At 39.6% G+C, this 13,516-nt stretch overlaps 1 protein-coding gene across 6 annotated transcripts in view; it reads right to left on the reverse strand.

The window, feature by feature from the left end:
* Positions 1 to 10,382, reverse strand: part of RALYL (RALY RNA binding protein like) — a 242,517-nt gene extending 232,135 nt beyond the window's left edge. The window contains exons 1-2 of one of the 6 annotated variants that reach the window (XM_053395747.1): positions 9,356 to 9,568; positions 8,350 to 9,189 (exon numbers count right to left, since the gene is read on the reverse strand). The gene's annotated coding sequence lies outside the window, so the exon portion shown is untranslated. Of the gene's footprint in view, positions 1 to 8,349; positions 9,569 to 10,262 lie in introns of those variants that run through there. The other 5 variants (XM_053395750.1, XM_053395752.1, XM_053395749.1 and 2 more) reach the window with 5 other exon arrangements.
* Positions 10,383 to 13,516: the final 3,134 nt, after the last annotated feature.

Here is a 13,516-nt window from a genome sequence, read left to right on the forward strand (position 1 = left end):
AACAAGAAGAAGAAGCAAATATTGTCAAAAACAACAAGAAGAAGCAAATATTGGAGGTATGTGCAACCAGATACAATGTCTATTTTGGCTCTAAGCTACAGAAATGCAAGTCATTCATATATTTACAAACAAGCATGATGAGAGAAAAGTGCAAAATTAAGACTTCTACAAACACAAAATAGCAACTTGGAACCATGAGAGTATGGAATAGTAGTAGTACTAGTAGTAATGCTCTTAAGAATTTGAAAGATACACTATGATTTTCAGTCCTCAGCCCGCACCAGGTCCATTGAGCACTTCCTGGCCAGCTCACTGGTCTTTCCTTTCCTCCATACTTTTGGAAATTTACCTTGTCCAGTACTGTGATACAAGTTTTAGAATGGGTAATCATAACATAAAAAGCTGTCTTATCCTGAGTCAGATTATTAGTCCACCTAACTCAGTATGTCTACTAAACTGGCTGGCACCAGCTGTCTAGAACTTCAGACAGGGGTGTGTCCCAGCCCGCCCTGGAGGTGTTGGTGATTGCACCTGGGGCGTTCTGCATGCAAAGCATGTGCTCTACCACGGAATGATAGCCTTTCCCATGGAGTTTAACTAAAACTGTACACTTGAACATCCTTCTATACTTCACACCAAGGAAGTTTATTTACCCTTATTAGTGATGACAAAGGGAAAATTTCCCTCATATCCAAATGAATAAAAGGTATTATTCAGGCTTTCATGGTAACTACAGTGGTTCTTCTGGTTACAAATGTAATTCGTTCCAGAGGTCCGTTCTTAACCTGAAACCATTCTTAACCTGAGATACCACTTTAGCTAATGGGGCCTCCCACTGCCGCTGCCACGCAATTTCTGTTCTCATCCTGGGGCAAAGTTCTTAACCCAAGGTACTACTTCTGGGTTAGCGGGGTCTGTAACCCAAGGTGTTTGTAACCTAAGGTACCACTGTACAGAGTCACCTATTCAGGTGGCTGAACTACATGTTATTAAATACTGCTTTGTTCTGCTGATGGGATGGAGAACCAGCGGCCTTCCAGATGGGGCCCTCCAGCCCCAGCCAGCATGGCAAATGGTCAGCAATTATGGGAGCTGATGTATAGCAACATTTTTGAGGATCCAAGGTTCCACAGCCCTGTTCTACTGTACAGTGGACTCATTGGCATGGGAAGATATGGCATACTACTTTCCAAGGGATTCTTTGGAGACAAAGAGAGAACAGTGACAGGACTAAAGTAAGGAACCCACATCTTTCACATGAGATCTCAGGTGACTCCAGGAGAAGCCCTACCACTAAAATATTGAAAAATGAATTCTGACCAGGTGGCAAGAATACATTTATAAAGCCCGGGGGGAGGGCACATGATGCTTAATTAATAACATTAATCAATTTATTTTTACTTATTTTTTGCTTAGCAATTTCTCTCTGTTATTCAAAAGTAAATTCTATCATTTGTTCTAATTGTTGGTTGATGACTCATTGTGTTATAAAATCAGTCAATTGTGCAAGAATGATGTTTCCTACATAAGTGATCACAAATCAAAGTCCAATTGCTTCTAAGAGATTAAATAAACTATTCAAATTAACCTACAATTTTCAACTCTTTTAAACCAAAGGAAAATAATCAAGTTTTAAAATTATTCAATCTTTTCCCTCTACGAACAGGAAAGAAAAGAAAGCATTAAAATGCTACCTCAATTTTTAAGCATTTCTTAGATTAACATGTAATTAGGCTTAATGAAATAATTTTGTATAGTATATTGTAGGAAACCATGGCTGTTATTTAGTCTCCACAAAAGTACCTATAGCATCAACAATTGTTCAAGCCAAAAATGTATATATGTCAAAATAAAATTTAAATGAAACTTCAGGTACCAATACTTTTATTTATCTACACTACTTCATACTATCAAGATGGCATTGCTGGCTAACACATCACACTACTAAACCATGATCTGCCAAGACATGCACAACCAGAAAGGACCTGCTGTGCACCAGAGGTTTCGACACTCTTCAGCACTTCATGTGTCCAGGAGCAGGACTTTGTTAATGCCCTCTCCCAACCCCTGCACCGCAGCCTCCCTTGAATCTCAGCTAGCTAGACTATCTGGACCTGGAATTGTAACTTACAACAAACGATTTTCGGTTTCAAATCAAGGCAACTTCAAACCATTGTTTCTAAAGCTGGCTTATTAAACTAACCAGGGTTTGTTATAAACCTTGATCCCTGTGTGGATAATACAGCACACATTTCTTTTTTTTTTAAAGCTGCCAAATTCCTCCTACAGTGGTACCTCAGGTTACATATGCTTCAGGTTACATACGCTTCAGGTTACAGACTCCGAGAACCCAGAAATAGTACCTCGGGTTAAGAACTTTGCTTCAGGATGAGAACAGAAAACGTGCTCCGGTGGCGCGGCAGCAGGAGGAGGCCCCATTAGCTAAAGTGGTGCTTCAGGTTAAGAACAGTTTCGGGTTAAGAACGGACCTCCGGAACGAATTAAGTACTTAACGAGGTACCACTGTATATGAGTTGGGAGAGTGGGGATATATGAGCCAAAGGCTAACAGTAGCTCCTTCCTTCTCATACACACCTCACTAAGCCAATACAAATCAAACACAGCAACTGGAAGTGATACAATACTAGTAAAATCAAAGTTGCAATTAACTTTTTTTAGATGACTATCCCTAGGCAGCACATATTTGCCCTGATCTTCAGAGAAGCTAAAATTAGTAGATTCAAGTGTTTTCACTTAAAATATAATGTACCAATAGAGAATGGTATTGCCATATTTTAGAATGTTTAGAACATTCCAACAAAAATGATTTCCAAGAAATCCTTAGAAGTTGTTTGAATGCAAGAAGCAAGCCACAATCCAAGTCCCAGCCACTGACTAGAAGTGCTTTACAGAGGAGTGGGACCACAGTTGCCTCTGTAGCTTGGCCACACACAGTGGCCAGGATGCGATGTCAGGATGGGGGTGGAAGGATAATCGCTGTGCAATCAGGCCTCCCCCTCACTGCCTCCAGAACACCGTTTTGAGGACTTCTGCTGGTGGGGATCCCCCTGGCAGCACTTCTGTCTGCATACATGTTTGGCAGGTAGAAAAGGAAGCCCCACGCTGGGCCCGGTGACACCTTTACCCAATGCACCATCACCCTCCAACCTGCTACAAAGTGAGTTTGGAGTGGTCTGCCTAGCTACAATCCTTAACACACATACTAGGAAGTAAATCCTACACAGTACAGTGGGACTTACAGTACTTCTGAGTAAACATGTACAGGATTGTTTCGTGTGCACTACCCCTACTGCTGCAAATAGCTATTTCAGTTCCAACTACTTTTGACTACTGGAATAACTTCTTGTCTTTATACAGCATATAAACTGGTACCTCGGGTTAAGAACTTAATTCATTCTGGAGGTCTGTTCTTAACCTGAAATTGTTCTTAACCTGAGGCACTACTTTAGCTAATGGGGCCTCCCACTGCGGCCGCACTGCCACCACACGATTTCTGTTCTCATCCTGAAGCCAAGTTCTTAACCCGAGGTACTATTTCTGGGTTAGCAGAGTCTGTAACCTGAAGTGTCTGTAACCTGAAGCGTCTATAACCCGAGATAACACTGTAAAACTAACATGATATAATTTTGCTAATTTTTTTACTAAATGTAAGTCATCTAAACATGCTAAATCATATGTCCATTTTGAATTTTCCACTTCAAAATTTTCCAGAACAACTGCACCACAGACTATTGTATATACGAGTTTGAGTACTGTAGTAATGGCATTAAACTGAGGGGGTTCATTAATGCAATCAACCCTTCTTGCAGTTACTTAAAACATTTGATATATATGTGAGGCCTGACTTAGTAAATTGGTGTAACACATGACTGACTGCCCTGTCACTGCATGCTCTGGAAGGCTAAAATTTGAATTTCTGATTTGTCAGAGGCAAGGTGACAAATTATATGAACAATGCTTACACACATTCAGAATTCAGAATTATGTATGGGTCTCCATTGCAATGTAATTTTTTCTTCTTCAAAAAAAGAGATTTGCCTTAGCCCAGAAGAATGCAAGACAACTGAAGACTGCATGCCCATTGCTGCGCTTGCATTATGACAAAGTAATCAGAGCAGATGAAGTAAATGCCCAACCACAGCCTAGGGACTTCAGTTTCCATAAAAACAGACTGGTGTCATGAATGGATTCTGATCAAAGCCTGTCACACTGCTGTGTAAGGAAAACTGAATCATGACATGCTAGCATGAAAAAAGAAACAGATAATGAGGAAAAACCCTAAATGAGTCAAATGTAAATTCAGATGTATTTACCATGGGTTCTTCCATGGATGGAGAAAGAGGATCTCCTCTGAGCTCTGCAAATCTCTGATGCAACCCAATCAAAGATATAGAGCACTACTGTTATAAAATGTACATAAAGTTACAGAGGTATATTTTGTTTATTTAGTTTATTTAGCAATTTAGCTGCAGCTTTTCAGGAATTTGATCCTCCCAAAGCAGCTTAAAGTAAAAAAAAAAAAAAAGAGTCACATTAATATCCACAACACAAAGCAATACAATACTTACCTCATGGAATAAAAACAACCAGGCAGTCAATGATAAGACCATATAGAACAACAGAACCAGCCCCCTCATTTGTGGTACAGCATACCTGCTTGGCTTAACCAACGCTAACTAGAAAATAAAAATATTTATGTTTTGTCTAAAAGAAATCGAGGAGAATGTTGAATTCAGCTCTCCAATAATGGAGAGTTCCACCGCCAAAATCTAGTTATAGCTAGTGATGGATCCACAAGCAGGCCCTCTAGGCCAATCTTAAAGTTCAGCCAGGTTTACACAGATGCGGGTTGTTCTTCAAGTAACCTGGTCCCCAACCATTAACTGCAATAAAGGTTATAAGCAGCACTTTGAATTGGAAAGAACAGCCCTGTTTACGAACGATTCGGTTTATGAACTCAGCAAAACCGGAAGTAGTGTCCTGGTTTGCGAACTTTACCTCGGTCTAAGAACAGAATCCGAACGATGGAAGGGCACCGGGAGCAGGAAACCTCATCAGGTAAAGCACGCCTTGGTTTAAGAATGGTTTCAGTTTGAGAACTGACTTCCAGAACGGATTAAGTTCGTAAACCAAGGTACCACTGTAGAGCTAATATTATATGGGAGTAATATACTCTGAGCACCTTGCCCCAACCAACATCAGGGCTGCAGCATTTTTTACTAGCGGAAGTGCAAGTATGTTACTCAAAGCCCTTCTATACTAAGGTTGTAGTCTATGCATACTTATTTAAGACTAATTTATACTGAATTCATTGGAGCTAACATGCATAGCATCAAGCTGTGAGAACTAGATCTATCGAATGTACTGTATGCAAGCTACCATCTTGCAGAACTATCCTAACATGTTTATTTGGAAGTAAGTCTATAAGCACACATTGTCTTACTTCCAGATAAGGATGCTTAAGATCCTCACACCAATTCAAAGGGCAAGCTGCAACCAAAAACAAACAAACATCCAAAACAGAGACACTAAGAGATCCTTTCCTGTGCATCTCTGTCTATATCAGTGCAAAAACACAGTGCTCATATTAAATGGGGGCACTTAGCAGCTTCTTGAGACAAGCCCTTAACTGAGCAGATTTAGTCCCAGATAATAGTGAAGTTGGACTTCACAACAAACATTCTGTTAGAGAGCCACGCAAAATAAAATTGTCTTCCTTTGAAGAAAACTGAGATATTTAAAGTGTATTTCAATTACTTTGCCACTTATTATGGGTACACAATCTTGTGTGCATCCATTATAAAATATTCTGAATTTATAATTTACAAATCTGGTGCTTCAAATATTGGGAAAAAATAGTAGGAGCACTGATATCTCTAGATTTTCAGACTCACTTCATTGAGAAAACTCAGTTTCCGACAGCATTAAATTCCATCAGCTAAGACATGCACACTGATAAATAAAAGGGATGAGGTTGCATTCCAAAACACACCTGAGAGTCCAATCCAACACATATTTACACATGCTTAATTCTGCATAGGACCAGGCTACTACTGGAGACAAAGTTCACTGAAATAAAAGGGACTTGCTTCTGTGTAAACATAATTAGGATCTGGCTGCACCTGTCTGCCAAATATTACTGTATATTCTATGTAAGCATCTCAAAATGGCAATTCTCCAAAACTCTACAATATTTGGCTCAAGTTTTGAAAATACTATACACATATTCTTCATTACATTCAGAATATTCCAGAGGACCTTCAATGATTACTCACCTAGAAGAAAATGGAAGAGCTCTGAAAAAGCACTTAATAATATACTCATAATTTGGAATGTTTTCTCTTAAAACACTGCATCTGACATAAAGTTTTATTAGTTCCCACATGCATCAGAAAGTGTTCGGAATTAATTTTATATGAAAAAGCACAAAGATATGGCACCTAGTGAAGTGGCATCCTTTAAAATCACTGAGGTAACACATCTGCATTATCTTACAAAACAAGGCAAGGCAAGTCTGCTTTGTTTGGTAAAAGCATCTTTAAAATATAAAAAAATGAAGGCATCTCTGAAACAATGGTGGCTAAATGCAAAGGTTTCTCAGCCCCTGACCAATCGATTTAGAAGCCTAAACATTTTAAAATAATGCTTTTCAAAATGATCAGCAAAGGCAGGAACTATTCCAAACAAGCAACTTATCTTCTCCACATATAGCCCGGATCCTGAATATACATTGAACTGAAACTGATGGGACCAACTTACGTTTTTCTTAATACTTTCAGTATATATTTTAAAATATGGTGTAGTATGTTATTAAATTGGTACTTCAATAGTACAACCTGATCCTATGCAAGTTTGTTTAAAAGTAAATCCCACTTAATTCAATAAGACTTATTTTCCAGAAAGTGTGTATAGGATTGTAGCTTTAAACATATTTACACAGAAACAAAGTTGCATTTTTCAAAAAAAATTGCATTTGCTTCTACAGAAATGTGTTTATCTTTGAGATGTACAGTCAACACCTCCAGTTAAATGCTACACATATCAATTAGATAAACAACTATCTATTGAGAAGTCCTGCTGGGTCAGTTGCATGAAATTTACAACCTTTTTTCAAGTTCGCTGAGCACTTTTATTGCATACTACTGGAAAATGTATGTCTTCAGTCTCTGCTTTTCTATACAGCATTACTCAGTTGATTTAATTTGGTTTTCTACATCCCATCTACCTTAGCACTGCAGATTATGCAAGAACAAACTTTTTCCATCATTACCATATGCATGTGCAAAGCATTTCAAATTAAATAAATTTTAGATAGATGCAGGAACGGCTTTCTCTCCAAGCTAAGTAAAACTATTTTGCATTTGGTTAAAAACATGAAAATATACCACTACACACTTGTTGTGCCTGGCTGTGTTAAAGAAACCACAAAGTATGTGCCCATGTAATCTAAACATCACCATTTTAAAGTATTAACCACACAGAACAGCAAACATGCAAAACATCTAACTCTGACCACATATTGAACTACTCAAATAAAGCTTGATAGGATAGGGGAAGGAGGAAAAAATTTCAAACTGCATCTTCATTTACACTCTTTTAAAATCACCATCTATCACTATTCAGTGATTAACAGCATGGCAAACAAAGCAATCCATTTCTTGCCCAAATCATGAATTAGGATGGAAGGCAACTATTTCCCAGCACTGGAGGTCAGTAACACCAATAATCATTAAACCCAAATGAAAACAAATACCAACTGTTTTCTTAGTCAAATCTTTGTCCATATAACTGAAAACTGATAGGTAGGAGACACAGTGCATTATTTAGGCATTGTTAAGGAGGAAGACAGATGTTGGAAATAAGGGGGTGGTGAGGTGTGCATGTGTGTTTGTGTGTGGTGTATCTGGTTGCAAAAAATGTCTCAGGCTCAAGCTTGATAAGGTAACAAGCTTCAGAGGGATGCTGCTGCTGCTGTGTCTGTCTCAAACACCTAGTGGGCAATAACAAAACCCCAGCATCTTTCTCTCTATCAAGTCCTGGCATTGTCAGTTCCTTAACCCCATCAAAGAGTCCCTGCCTGTGAGATGTCTCTCACGGGTTCCACTCAGGTAAGCTCCCTTTATGCACACAAACCATGTGATGACCTGTGCACAATTAGTACAGTTTTGCATCTATTCAAACAGCAAAAGAATACCTAGCTTCATCTTCATTTCATCACTTACAGCTCTGCAGCTAAGGCTCAAGAGATCTTATTTGGGGAGAGAGGGAGGGGGGATCTCGGTAATGTAATTTACAAAGAGTGGAAACGCCTACAAGGAGCTAAAGTACCTGCACTGGGGAGATGTTCAGTTGTTCACTTCATCTTCCGTTGACAAGGAAACCAAACCGCACTTCATTCTCCAGGAAAACCTTCCACTGCCATCATTTGAAAATGTACTTATTTGTATATATGTGTATATCTATCAACATTATGATAATCATCATAACATTATCTCGGTATAAAAGAATAAAAAAGTGAAATTTTGGAAAGGAATTATCTTTGGCTTTTTCTCTCTTTTTTGCAATATAGTATTTTTTTTTTAAGGGAAGTGAGGGTGTATTTAAAAATGATCAACAGTACCAAGCTGCAAGAAAAGTTTCACATTATAACCGGGCACCAAAAACAGAAAAAGAAGAAAAACGGCTGATTGCAACCGGGTGTCCAAAAAAAGGAAACAAAACGAAAAACAAAAACCATTTAACAAAATTAATATCTTGCTTAGTGGCTTGCACCAGTATTGCAAGATTACAAACTCTTTGTAAACACTGCTGTAAAATGCATTTTCAAATCTCATATATATACAAAAAATAAAAAAACCAAAACAACATCATCAAAAATCTCTGCAAAACAGAGTTTAAGCAACATGCCCATTTCTCACCTCTTTGGTTTTTGTTTTTTTTTAATAAAAAAAATATGCATCATAATTCACATCGCTTTTCTTTCTTTCTTTCTCACAACAAAACCAGTTGCATATGTATAAATACGTATAATTTATCTGCATTTACGTTATTGCTGGACTGGCAAGTCTATTTCTCTCGCTCGCTCTCTTTCTCCTTTCCTCTTTAGGCTCCCAGTGACTTCCAGTTCCAGCAACACCTTTTGCTCCCAGTTTAGTAAACCATCGCATGCTAAGAAAAAAAAAACTTGTCATCAGAAAAAGGATCAAATCCATGAAAACAAAGAGGTTAAAAAATAAAAAAGCAGCAAAAACAAAAACAAAAAAAAGGAAGAGAGAGGAAAAAACAAAAACAGGACGAAAAAGGAGGACAAGAATGTCAGCGGAAAGGTACTCACCGAGCGGGAGTAAAAGGAAGGAATAAAAATGCGAGTTACTATAAAATACAGTATGGCGGTGGAAGAAGGAATGAGGCGCTTTTTGCTCTCTCTCTCTCCCCCCCTTTTTTTATTCCTCCCCCTCTTTAGTCTCAGCCTCAGGCAATTGCCACGTGATTCGGAGCCAGGCTGACTCGCAGGCAAAAGGGGGTGGGGGGGAAGGAGCAGGCGGGGAAGGGGCAAACCCCACCGGAGGAGCCCAACTCGCTCGCACGGCAGCAGCGGCAGCGGCAGCAGAAGCAACACTAGCGGCGCCAGCGGAGGAAGGAACTGGAACCGGCAGTAAAGGAGGAGGAGGAGGCGGCGGCAGCGAGCAGGAGCAGCAGCTCTTAGCTTCGGCAGCCCTGCGTGGCGCTGGCGGCAGCGGCAAACAGCAGCCCAGACATGCAGGTGCCCCACGCGCCGCACTAGGCAAGCGCACGCGCGCGGGCGCGCGGAGAGGAAGAGCCGCCTGTGGGGAGGGAGGCGCGAAAAGCAGCGCGAGGCGGGGGCGCGCGTGGCTGGGGGGGGGGCGAGAGAGAGAAAGCGAGTTTCCTCACGGACGTGAGGAAGCAGCTGCTCTGCTTCTCTTTCTCTTTGTGTGTCTATATATATATATATATGAGTGTGACAGACAAACGGAGGCGAAAACGCGCGCGCACACAAAAAGCCACAACTTGCCGCCGCCGCCGCCACTTCCCCTCAAAAGTTACTCCTGTCCCTCCGCGCTCGCTGTCCCCGCCTCAGCCAGGACAAATTCCTGAGGGAACAGCACACACAAACACACACACACACACACACACGAAAAGGGTTTCTTCATATTTGCGCTGTGTGTGAGGGAAAGAGAGATGAATTGGGCACCAACCAACGTCACACCACAATAATACACCTTTCAGACTTGCTTTGGGGTCTCGCTTTCCGTTTCCAGTCTCACGTCATCATGGCTCCGCTTCCCACACCGGAGGAGGGCTGCACTTACGCCCATGGCGTTGCCTTGAGCGCCTTCCTCTCTACTGCTTGTGAGGAATTTGAAATATTGCTGCTGCTGCTGCTCCTCGCGCTCCGGCGAGATCAAAAGAGGAGAGCTGCTTCCCTCCCGCCCGCCCGCCCGGAAGTTTGGCTCGGGACCTAGAGGGAGCAGCTTTGCGGAATGGGTTTGGATGTGCTAGTAGTGGATCAAAAGCACCAGCTGAAAGGGATGTGGAGGGTTCAATGCAGTATCTTCTGCAGCTTTGGAAGCCCCACCTCCTCCTCATCAACCACACATGCAGATGGTGCACTGAGGGACGTGCACTCTGCACATGCTCCGAGTAAAGGCAAGTGCTCACATTGAAATCTAGGGTTTGGAGCTTGGAGCCGGTGGGGAGGGGAGAAAAAACAGTGGTGCTGAAAATATTGGTAAGCATCTTCTCCCTTCCTGACCAACACCTGCATTTCTCTCAGGTTGTACACATGTCAAAGAATTTTGGAAAGGAGCGATGTGCAAAGTCGTTGCTGCAAGTTGTGCAACGGGATTGATGCCCAGTGCTGGGGCAAAATTCGGTGCCAGTTGCAGCAGCTGATGGGATTATGGCAGCAATCCTAAACAAATTTACGAGGAAGCAAATCTCATTGTGAGCTCAGTGACTATTTCCAACTATATGTATATTTATGACTGGGCTGTAAGACCACTAAGCTGCAATTTTAGCAACACTTACGTAAAAGTGCCATTAAATTCAATAGGAATTGTAGGTAAATCTATTGATGATTGGGGATGCCAGCTTGCTTTAAAAAGTTCTTTTCATTGATAGATACAATTTTAATTACTTCCTACAGGGGTGACATAGTACACATGAAACATTCAGAATGCTTGAAAATTATCGCATTCAGTTAAATCATTATTCAATAAAATTACTCTCTTACATAATCAGCCGCTATCATGCTCAACAATGGACTGCTTACATCATTTTGGTTGGTTCTCATCATATTCCAATGTAATTATTTTTAGTGTTTGTAAATTATTCAGTTACATTCCTAATTCATCTGCTCCCATGTAGATAAGTACTTCACAAACTTTTTAGCTTAAATTAAATCTTTTTTACTTCAATTCCACATTCCCCACAATTTTTAAATCCCCATTCTCCCTAGGAAATGACAGTAAATAATAGCAGCTTCATCTCTCTACCCAGTGCTGTTTAATGCTTTCTTTATTATTGGAGGTCAAAATGTGTACTAACAAAAGTAGTTAGTTTCCTCTTTTTGTAGATTTGTTATGGCTTTTTGCATTGCTCCCAGCTGCTTCCTTATCAACTGAGTTTGGAAATCAACAGCAGTGTGCTACACTTTATAACAAATAGGTATGCATAAAGTGATACATATAAAGGTATCCTTATGGATATGTAAACCTTCTAGAAATCAGCAAATGCTGAAAACAGCAAGATGACTCTAATAGCAGAACTATGTGGTATTCTAATATATATGACAAAAACCTAATTTGCATCATGCTATGGATGTGAATCTGTTAGATGTCTACCTCATATGCCTGTTAGCACCAAGCAGTGCATGGAAAAATATAGCTTTATAATGTAATATTTAAAACCATAATACAATATTAAATATGTTAATAGCTTCAGTCAGTGGGAGAACATACTCAATAAAATACTATCAGTGACATGCATTTGTGTGTCTTGATATGAAACTGCTACATCACCGCACCCCATTTTTTTAAAAAAGTATATATATATTTGGAATAGCAATGTTATTCTATACACACATCTATATAGGAATGATGTTTTGGGTTTTTATACAGTTTAGCATGTAGAATACTTATAACTTGAAATATGTATTTGTTTTTTTTTTAAAATAGATATTTATTAAGATTTTACAAAACAAAACAAAAGATTCATCATTTCAAAACGTGTCATTTCGATACATAAAGTTCATATAAAAAATAATACAACAGAAAAACAAAAATATATAGCAAAAAAGAAGAAAGAGAAAAAGAAAGAGAAAAAATGAAAAACCCTTTTTCTTAAATTTGTAAGGTTCCATACCCCTCTGTCTTGACCTCCTCACGTCCCCCTTTTTTGTGTTCCTCTTTATTCCAATCCAATTCAGCAAATTCAAAACCTTATTTAAGCCATACTTAATTTTATATTCTTCTAATTATTATGTCCCAATTTTCCATTATTTATGCTCCATACCTCATCTTATATACTATGACATAATAATGTTCTGTTCATAACCCCCTGTCCTTTTAAACATTCTTCTTTTAATTCACATTTAACCAAGTCACGCCAACCCTGTTACCTTCACTTCCCACATCATATTAACACTCAGAGATTTTACAATATTTTTGTAGATAGTCCTTAAACTTTTTCCAGTCCTGTTCAATCAGATCTTCTCCCTGGTCACGGATTCTGCCAGTCATTTCAGCCATCTCCATGTAGTCGATTACTTGCATCTGCCAGTCCTCCACGGTGGGTAGATCTTGTGTCTTCCAGTACTTGGCGAGAAGTATTCTTGCTGCTGTTGTTGCATACATAAAAAATGTTCTATCTTTCTTTGGCACCCGTTGGCCAACTATGCCCAAAAGAAAGGCCTCTGGTTTCTTAGGAAAGGTACTTTTAAATACCTTCTTGAGTTCATTATATATCATTTCCCAGTAAGCCTTGACCCTTGGGCATGTCCACCAAAGGTGAAAGAAAGTTCCCTCAGCTTCTTTACATTTCCAACACTTATTGTCAGGCAGGTGATAATTTTTTGCAAGCTTGACTGGGGTCATGTACCACCTGTAAATCATTTTCATAATATTCTCCTTTAAGGCAATACATGCCGTAAACTTCATGCCGGTGGTCCACAACTGCTCCCAGTCAGCGAACATAATGTTATGACCTATATCCTGCGCCCATTTAATCATTGCTGATTTGACCGTTTCATCCTGGGTGTTCCATTTCAACAGCAAGTTATACATCTTTGACAGAATCTTAGTTTTTGGTTCTAACAGTTCTGTTTCCAATTTTGATTTCTCCACCTGGAAGCCAATTTTTTTGTCCAAATTATAGGCCTCTCTTATTTGATAATAATGAAGCCAATCTCGCACTTTGTCTTTTAATTTTTCAAAACTCTGCAGTTTCAATCTGTCACCTTCTTGTTCCAAAATTT

This window comes from Podarcis raffonei, chromosome 7 (genome assembly GCF_027172205.1).
Source record: "Podarcis raffonei isolate rPodRaf1 chromosome 7, rPodRaf1.pri, whole genome shotgun sequence".
NCBI lineage: Eukaryota > Metazoa > Chordata > Lepidosauria > Squamata > Lacertidae > Podarcis > Podarcis raffonei.